Source organism: Cibotium barometz, chromosome 63, assembly GCF_041138505.1.
Source record: "Cibotium barometz isolate CiBa-2024 chromosome 63, ASM4113850v1, whole genome shotgun sequence".
Taxonomy (NCBI): domain Eukaryota; kingdom Viridiplantae; phylum Streptophyta; class Polypodiopsida; order Cyatheales; family Cibotiaceae; genus Cibotium; species Cibotium barometz.
Genome location: NC_141108.1, coordinates 4920754 through 4929997, shown reverse-complemented (window position 1 = coordinate 4929997; position 9244 = coordinate 4920754). Strand labels below are relative to the sequence as shown.

Sequence of the window (9244 nt, the reverse complement as noted above, 5' to 3'; positions counted from 1 at the left end):
AAGTCAACAAACAATCAAGAATAGATTCCCTATTCCAAGGATTGACTTGCTTGATGAATAATTTAACAATCAAGAATAGATTACCTATTCCAAGGATCGATGAGTTGAAGGTGCATGTTTCTTCTTCAAGATTGACTTTACATCGAGGTATCATTAATTGAGAATCAAAGAGGGTGATGAGTACAAGATGAATTTTTGAACTGAGAGGGGTCTCTACTTGGTTATGCCGTTTGGGTTATGTAATGCACTGGCCACATTTCAAGCCTTAATAAACAAAGTGCTTGGACCTTTCCTTTACAGATTTGTGCGTGTGTTCTTTGGCAATATCTTGATATATAGCTAGAGAGAAAGAGAACTTAATGCATGTAAGTTCTATTTTGGATACTTTAAGAGCCAACAAATTGTATGCAAAGGAGATCAAGTGCAGCTTTATGGCCAAAAAAGCTAAATATCTTGGACATATAGTGAGCAAGGAAGGCATTATGGTGGATCCAAAGGTGGAATGAGTTGAGAATTGGCCTACACCTATAAATACCACTTCAATTAAGGAGATTATTGGGATTGTCTCATCATTCTCTATAGGAGGTTCATCAAGCGATATGCTTATATTACTGCTCCTCTTATCGACAAGCTTAAGAAAGAGGCTTTCTTTTGGGATTTCATAGCCGATAATAGCTTCCAAGATCTATCAAAGGAATGCTCACATTCACCTCTATACTTGTATGCCTGAACTTCAAAAAGCCATTTATGGTTCAAGCCAATGCGTGTAGAAGAGGCATTGTGGTTGTTTTGTTTCAAGAACATGGAGTAATTACATTTGAGAGCCATAAGATTGATGAGAAAGAGATGGTTATGCATGTCTATGATCAAGAGATGTTGGCAATACTTCATGCAATAAAAAAGTGCAACCTACACCATCTCTCAAGAAAGAAGATGGGTGGCTACATTGCAAAACTTTGATTTCGAGATCTCTTACATGAAAGGGAAGGAGAACATTGTAGTAGATGCATTGTCACATATGTGGGCATGTACATGTATGACCATTTCAGAGGTACATTAAGATTAGATATTGGAAGTTACATGAGGCTCTTGTGCCATTATGGAGTGGGGATAGTTTATAACCATACGCATGTGTCTTTGACACCACATAAATGGCATGAGCATCAACAAGATGTTGACATAAGTCCTTGGTTATATATTCAAACCATATGTATTATATTTGTACACATTGGTTTCAAGGAAGAAACCTCCTAGGGGGAGGATGGTTTGTAACAAAGTTGAAAAGGTCTCATGTGATATGGGCCCAAGGCCAAGACATTGGAGAATGGGAAAAGAACTATGCCCATAGACACATCAAAGTGTAATGTGAAACGGTGGTCATGTATATAAGTCAAAATAAGCCTAATAATTTGGCACTAATCACTTTACTAATGGAAAAGCACCATTACTATCTCTAATCCTAAGCTAGGCTAATCCAAGGTTAATCCATGCTAAGCTAGGCTAATCCAAGGTTAATCCATGCTAAGCTAGGCTAATCTAGGTTAATATAGATGTAGCTTTCTTTCATTTCCTTAAACTTGATTCTACGGCATCATCAATTTATCAACACTTAACTTTCTCTCTCTAGGTCCACATTATCTCTCTCTAGGTTCCTATTAGGGACTTAAAGTTCTTCCCTTATACCATTCTCCTCTAAATTTTGTTGCTTCCATGTACATTTCTACCCTTTCTTGTTGAAGTCTTCCTTTAATCCAATTCCTATAGTAGTAAAGTCCATAAATTATAGACATTCTCTCTCTAGAATGGTTATACGTTTTCAAGATTTATGGCCATTTTCTCCTAGTCTTATTTACCAAAAATTCTAGATATTCTATGGTGAATAATATCGTCTTTTTACTTATTCTCCTAAGGGTTCTTGTGGACAAGGTTATGGTATGTGTTCCTATGCTTAAGGCTACACTAGGTTATGGTATGTGTTCCTATGCTTAAGGCTACACTAGGGTTTTGCCCAATTTGAGCATAAATTAACCTATTTCTAAGGTTAGCCTAGATTTTTTTCCCACCAATCTTGCTAGATTTAAGGTTAATTTTAAGACTCTCTTAACCCATAGTTTACACACTTCAACTAGGGAAAAGATCTAAAAAGTCTACATGTGAAAGGGAATAAAAGTTACCTTTATGTGCACATTCTATGGTGTATAAACTAATTAAATAAAGAAATCCCTAAATAACCTTATAAATTGTAATTTCCTAGGTTTACCCCATCTTTAGTGTAAAGCTATGAATAATTTTTTCATTTACAAGGCCACTCCTAAGGTCATTCTAAGAGAAATGCCAAAACACAAGTATAGGCTATTACCTATGGTTTATTGCATTAAATTATTACAAGATACATGTCTAACGTAAACAAGGCCACTCCTAAGGTCATTCTAAGAGAAATGCCAAAACACAAGTATAGGCTATTACCTATGGTTTATTGCATTAAATTATTACAAGATACATGTCTAACGTAAACATCATCTATACAAGTATAGGCTATTACCTATGGTTTACTATATTAAGTTATTGTAGGGTACATGTCTAATGTAAACATCATCTACAAAGGTTATCCCCACCATGGATCAATTTAAATATCTCTTCTAAGGTTGACTATACACCTTTTAGAGAGAGGTTAATTTACTGATTTAGATAATTTAAGGCTTCTAGGGTCATAAAATACTATTTCCATTTATTGTTAATTTAAAAGAGATCTAGAAAAGAATAAAAATGAGAAGATAAGGATTTTAAAGCTCAAAAAAGAAAAATATGCATGCATAAATTCAAAAATTGTGAAGCTAGGTTAGATCACTTACTTGCAAATCTTGGGGTACTATATGGTGTAGGGAGATCCTCCAAGCCCAAGAATAAAACTTGCTTGCTTCTCCTTGATTTCAATGCCTCCTCAAGCCTAAAAATGAAGTACACAAGCTAGTTTGTCTACTTCTAGGGTACTTTAACATGTACAGCTTATATGCAAGTATTATAATAGCATAAATATGTTAAAAAACTAGCATAATGATGCCATGAAGTAGGCTTCAAGAATATGAAGAGAATTAACCCCCTTTTAGAGCTTGGTACCCCCCATATGCATAGATATCACCCATATAATGCATAGCACACCATAGGTTCTAGTTTACTACCACTAATTCAAGTAAATGTGGGCTACACTAAGGATCTGTAATGCATGAGCCTACCCTACCATGCCTAATGTAACTAAGAGAAGAAGAGCCCAACACGCCCATGCTAGAAACCACTAGCCAAAAAATTTACCCCATACCACCTACCAAATACCACTAGTAAATACCATGTGTGCAAATCCACCTCGGGGGGGGATTCACATAAAATATGTAAGTATAGCATGTGAGTTCAAATGAAGGGTTTTTTAATTCAAACTTTTATGGTAAATTTACAGAAATACATTTACAGAAGGGTTTTTTAATCGATTTCGAGAAAAAACCTATAAGTCCATAAAGAAAAAGGGCTCATTTTATTCATGAAAAATTCATAGGTAAATGTGTTTTTTAAATACCCCTTGAATGCACGCAATAAATAGGGTTTCTTTAGTAGTGCACCCTTTGAGAAATCCACTTACCATTTTCCACTTACCACACTCCTCAAATCCACCTTTTTTTCAATGAACCATGGTTTTTGGGATCTAACCATTTAACCTTAGACTTTTTTCAAAATTTTATGGTGTATACACATTAAATCCTTTCAACCAATTAATTTTTCAATGGTGCTAGCCTCTTGATTTCTGACCATGCACATAACCTTAGGCTAACCTCATACTCTGAATTTAAATATGGAGTTACATTTTACAAGTTTCCTTGGGGTTTAGGAGCTTTCACACATGTGCACATATGCACAGGTGCTCCCATATTCCTTTTATAATTTCGCAGGGCATGTGAACCTTAGCATTTAGAGTCATAATCAATGTTCCCACCTAAATATTATTTTTTAAAAGATTTTTACACATCTCAAAGCAAATTTTCCATGCTATTTACACATTTTCTCTCTCCTCACAATTTCTCTTATTTTAAGCCAAAATTTCTTTTTCTAAAATATTTCTTTTTACAAGGGTAGGAGGGATCTTATAGGTATCATCTCTTGGAATGTACTAATTCACAACATGCACATGGTGCCAAAGCACTAAACTATTTTCAACGGATGCAATGTGTAGTCACATTTGTTTGCATCGTGAAAGCACATGGTAGCATAGGTGTAGCTGCTCAAGGAATGCATGTTGATTTTGTGGGAGAGGGAGTACTCAAGAACATTCATGTTCAAATCTTGCAAAAGCTTATGAAGTATTTAATAAGCTTCCAATTTGGAATGTAGTTTCTTGGAATGCATTAATTCTTTCTTTGTCTACAAGTAACAGAAGAGACATCACCACATATGTAGGGTCACATAGAGACATTGCCACCTTGGACCTCTGATCCCCATAACTAGGTATGAGTGTGCCGCATCATGTTACATGCATACGTTCACACATGGCCCTCCATCATAGGACACTCACATCATATCTCTCCCCCCCCTTAGAGGAAAAAAGATGGACATCTTTTTTAGGACTACAACAACTAGGACATGACAATGCATATGGAGACAGCAATGTTGTATCTCTTAAGACATTACCATACAATGCATGAGAAATAGAAAATATCACCAGTGAAAATGATTACCATCTTAGAGAAACTAATATCTACTACATGAAAAAACTAAAAGGGTATCACGCAGCACCATCATGCAAGTGTGATCTAATGTGTATGAACCATGCCAAACAATCAGCACATATATTATTTTTGTTACCATGTGAATGATTAGTGGTGGATGGATTTCCATGTGTGCGTGCAATTGCATGTGTTTATGCCGACATTTTAGTATTTGGTTTGTATTCTATTATTGTTATGCTTATTTCTCATGAACTCATTGGGATTGATTCATGTGACTTTAATTAATTGTTTAACTAATGTGCTTTATGTTTGTAAGTTTTAGGTTATGAGCTATGTGAGGGTACCACCAATAGAGGTGTCGCACAATGTGAGGGTATCGATTGAGTTGTCACATGGATGGTAGATTGAGTCGTGGTGTGAAGATTGTGATCTCAAGATTTAATATAATATTTTGTGGCCATGTGCTGGAATTTGAGTATTTAATTTATGCAATGTTTGTATAGCCTAGACATTATGGTGATGTGCATATGTGCACAATTTAATTTATTATAGCTAGGCCCATTATACAAATTGTTGGGCAAAGGTTTTATTGTGTTAATACCTTAGACTTTGGACAAAGATTACATTTTGTAAAAGAAAAGCCCAATTTTGAAAAGCTACTCTATCATTGGCTCCAAGGGCTATTTTTGATAATATGACTTAAATATCACATGTGGTAGAAGAAGCCACAAACATCCGAGGGAGATTGCACCCAATGATTTTGTCTTTATGCTCTTGAATAAATTTATCTTATTCTGTGGTTTATGGTGATATTTTTTTATATTTGTGGTGAGAAGTACGTATTACTTGGAATAAAGTCCTCGTTATAGTGGTATCAGAGCTTATGCCAAGTAGAATAGATTCTCACATGTCTTAGAAATCTAAACAAATTTTTTAAGAATTACTTACAAAGGCAAGGTAAGCTTCTTCTAGTTATAAATTTTGTTGAGTTAAATTTATTAATATTCTTGAATTTACAAAACCTACAAGTTTTTACCCATATACTACAAGTAGTTCTCAAAGTTTTGTAGACAAAAGAAAAAACATTTTTGTAACCCTTGGATAAAGAAAGGAAACGTTTGTCTAAGAGTTAAAAGCTCAAAATAAATCTTTAATCTATTTAAAGCTTTCACAACCACTACAAAACTAATACTACCTCTAAAAAAACCATGCCTTCCCTAAGAAAAATGGTTTTGCACTACAATCCATTTCTCTCCAGCGAACCAGCTACCATGGATGTACTTAACAAGGTTTGAGCATTCATCTCCTACCCTTAGAACTCCACAATGCTTCAATTTCACCTCTCTTTCACTAATGGTTCATGGGTGCATCCTTCTCTTTCATAGTCTATGGCGGCACACTGGTATAAGGCTTATGGTATTAAGCCTATAAGGATTAAAAATCCTAGGTCATTAACCTTAGTTTTGTAAGGCTTATAAAGCCTATATAATTTTAGAAATAAAGTTTATAGCCTTAGCTACAAGGCTTAAAAAGCCTTAACTAAAGGAATGGTACTTAGCTTTATATATGTATGTATGTATGTATGTATACGTATGTATATATATATAAAAGATAGGTTTAAGTTTTGGTTATTATTTTTAATAAATGTTAAGTGTCACGGCTTTCAAAAAAGGTCCTTTTCATACCCTTTATAATCTTTTAACAAAAATTTCAAGTTTCTTATTAAGCTTTTTTTGCACAAGTATACCTTGTATTTTGGGGTGACTATAGTAAATCATGTGTCCTATAAACTCATAAAAAGCCTTTTGTAAAAGGGTTCTACATTAAACCTTTAGCTCTATATAAGAGTCATTTCCATATAGCGTTTTGGTAGCTTATAAGTAACCATATATTTACTTGGAAAGCCTACTTAATGGCCTTTAAAAATGGTAGTGGTTAGTATATAAATATACATATATAGAAGTAGTTTCACCATTCTAGAATCCTTTCTTTTAAAGTGCCCAAATAGATGCCCTTATAACGTCAAAATGGCTCTAAAAAGCCATTCTTTACATACACATATTCAATCTATACACATTAATTAATTAACCAAGCCCTACCGGGATTGGTTAATTAATTAATAGGTTAGTGTTCTCTAAGGTTATAGAACTTTAGAGAACACTAAGCCTCTCTCTCTCTCTCTTCGAGCCTATTCACTATGAAACACTCAGCGCAACATCGACGAAGGATAGGCACCCCCCTCCTCCACGTAGGCCTTCTGTACATCCACACATGTGTAAACACCGCCTCCCACAAAAAAAAAAGTGAATGGCAGCGTTTGCCTCTTTGCCAGACTAACTCTCACTCCTCCCGTCCTCTCATGCCTATCTCCGTCTGCGAGGCAAGAGACGATATGTCTTTGTCTGTCCTCAATAGTCTAGGCCTCCATGCTACCAAGACTAGCCCTGAAAGAGAGACACTGCCCAACACACGCGTACATATAGCCATCACATGAAATTTCATGACGCCTCTACAAACTTCGCAATAGTTCCTTCAAATTTTTTTATAAAATTTGACTGCCACATGATGTCAAAATGTTTCTAAGGTGTTCAACTTTCTCACCTACACTAAGGTTCAACAAACTTCCAAACTAATTAATTCAAAAAATCATGGGACCCATATTGAGCATAAGTGTTTCAATCTCCTACCATCATGTGACCTTAGCACAATGCTTTACACCAAATTTCAACTGTGCTTCAAGACAATATCTCCTCACTTCTTGTGCTAGTCTTCATGATACCCTCGACTCTGCTAGCTTTAAAAAATTAACAAGGATTCTTTAACTGAATTTAGATTTTTATTGTTAATTTGAGTTTTAAGTGATATTAGGTAGTCTGAAAGTTTACTGATGAGGGACAAGTAGTTGAACGTCATACCATGAAGATTCGTGTGCGATGAATCAGAGCCGAGGAATTGTAAGCAAACTAGAATTTGGGACCTCATGGCCTCTTCGGGAGCACCTATGACCATGTACAAAGCGCAAAATTCGAGGCCACTACGGAAGAAATTCTTTCTTAAGACTAAGGGCTTACTTGAACAGAGCCACTATGTATATATGCATCTTCTTGATGCATAGGGATCACAAATAAACACACGAAAACCTAAAAATATGAACCATGAACCTAGTCTCTACAAGACATGAGCAGAAAGGACAAGCTTCTAGAAAGCCATGGTGAGGAGGAAGAAAGCAAGAAATACAAAAATTAACTGCCCGCTTCTCCAGCGATGTAACATTCAGAAGAGTGGATTGGAATGCCTAATGTGGAACTGCCTCTACTTCGTTACATGGATCCCTTCACACCACAATATATGCATACATGCGGCTAAATGATCAAATTTTCTCGTTCTTTGTGACGGGCATACGGTGATCGAAGCTCAGAGGCTTCTTCTCCTCCTCCCGCAATACTCGAAGATGGCGGGACGATGGCCACTTCACCACCATGCTCAATGTAGAAAATGGCGGGACGATGGAAGTGACATGGACCTCTTATGGGAGAAGTACTTTAGGGATCCCTCGCAGTGGTGGGACAATCGTAACACCAAGGTAAGCACCACTGTACAGGTTTCTTCTTTCTGCTGAATTCCTGCTTGTGAGAGAGACCGTTTGTTTGGCAGACCAGTCCAAGATCCCCAGACTTTAAGCACAAAATCACTAAGGTATCGTTGTGGATTGATGGCTGCTGCAATCCCTCTTGGGTTCGAGAAGAGCTGAGGAGAAGAGGACTGGTGATGTCAACAGAAGTTAAAGATGGAGAGCTCTGTGCGGGTAAGGAAAAGCATGACAATGAAGCAGTGGGTACTGATTTTGTGGCCTTACTGAAGGCTTGTGCCAAGAATAAGGATCTGTACAAAGGCACTAGAGTACATGCTGATATTCTAAACAGAGCCCTTATGTAGCGAACACTTTAGTCAGTATGTACGCCAAATGTGGTGCACTCGAAAAAGCACAGAAAGTGCTTGACGAGCTTCTTGTTCGGGATGTAGTCTCTTGGAATGCACTAATCGCAGGATATGCCCAACAGGGGCAGGCCAAGGAAGCACTGAACTGTTTTGAACGGATGCAGCGTGAGGGCCTCTCTCCAAACGCGGACACGTTCACTTGCATCTTGAAGGCCTGTGGAAGCATAGGAGCAGCTGACAAGGGCAAACAAATTCATGATGAGATTGTCGGTCAGGGGTTGCTGCGAAAAGATATTGTGCTTGGCACTGCATTGGTGGACATGTATGCCAAATGCGGTGTGCTCGCAAAAGCACAGCAAGTGCTGGACGACCTTCCTGTTCGGGATGTAGTCTCTTGGAATGCACTAATTGCAGGATATGCCCAACAGGGGCAGGGCGAAGAAGCACTAAACTGTTTTACTGAACTGTTTGGAACGGAAGCAACGCGAGGACCTCTCTCCAGACACGATCACCTTCACTTGCATCTTGATGGCCTGTGGCAGCATAGGAGCAGTCCAGAAGGGCAAACAAATTCATGATGAGATTGTTAGTCA

The 9244-nt window shown here is 37.1% G+C and overlaps 1 pseudogene; it reads left to right on the top strand.

The window, feature by feature from the left end:
* Positions 1-7822: 7822 nt before the first annotated feature.
* LOC147603590 (pentatricopeptide repeat-containing protein At4g30700 pseudogene) lies at positions 7823-9238 on the top strand (annotated as a pseudogene).
* The last annotated feature ends 6 nt before the right edge of the window (positions 9239-9244 follow it).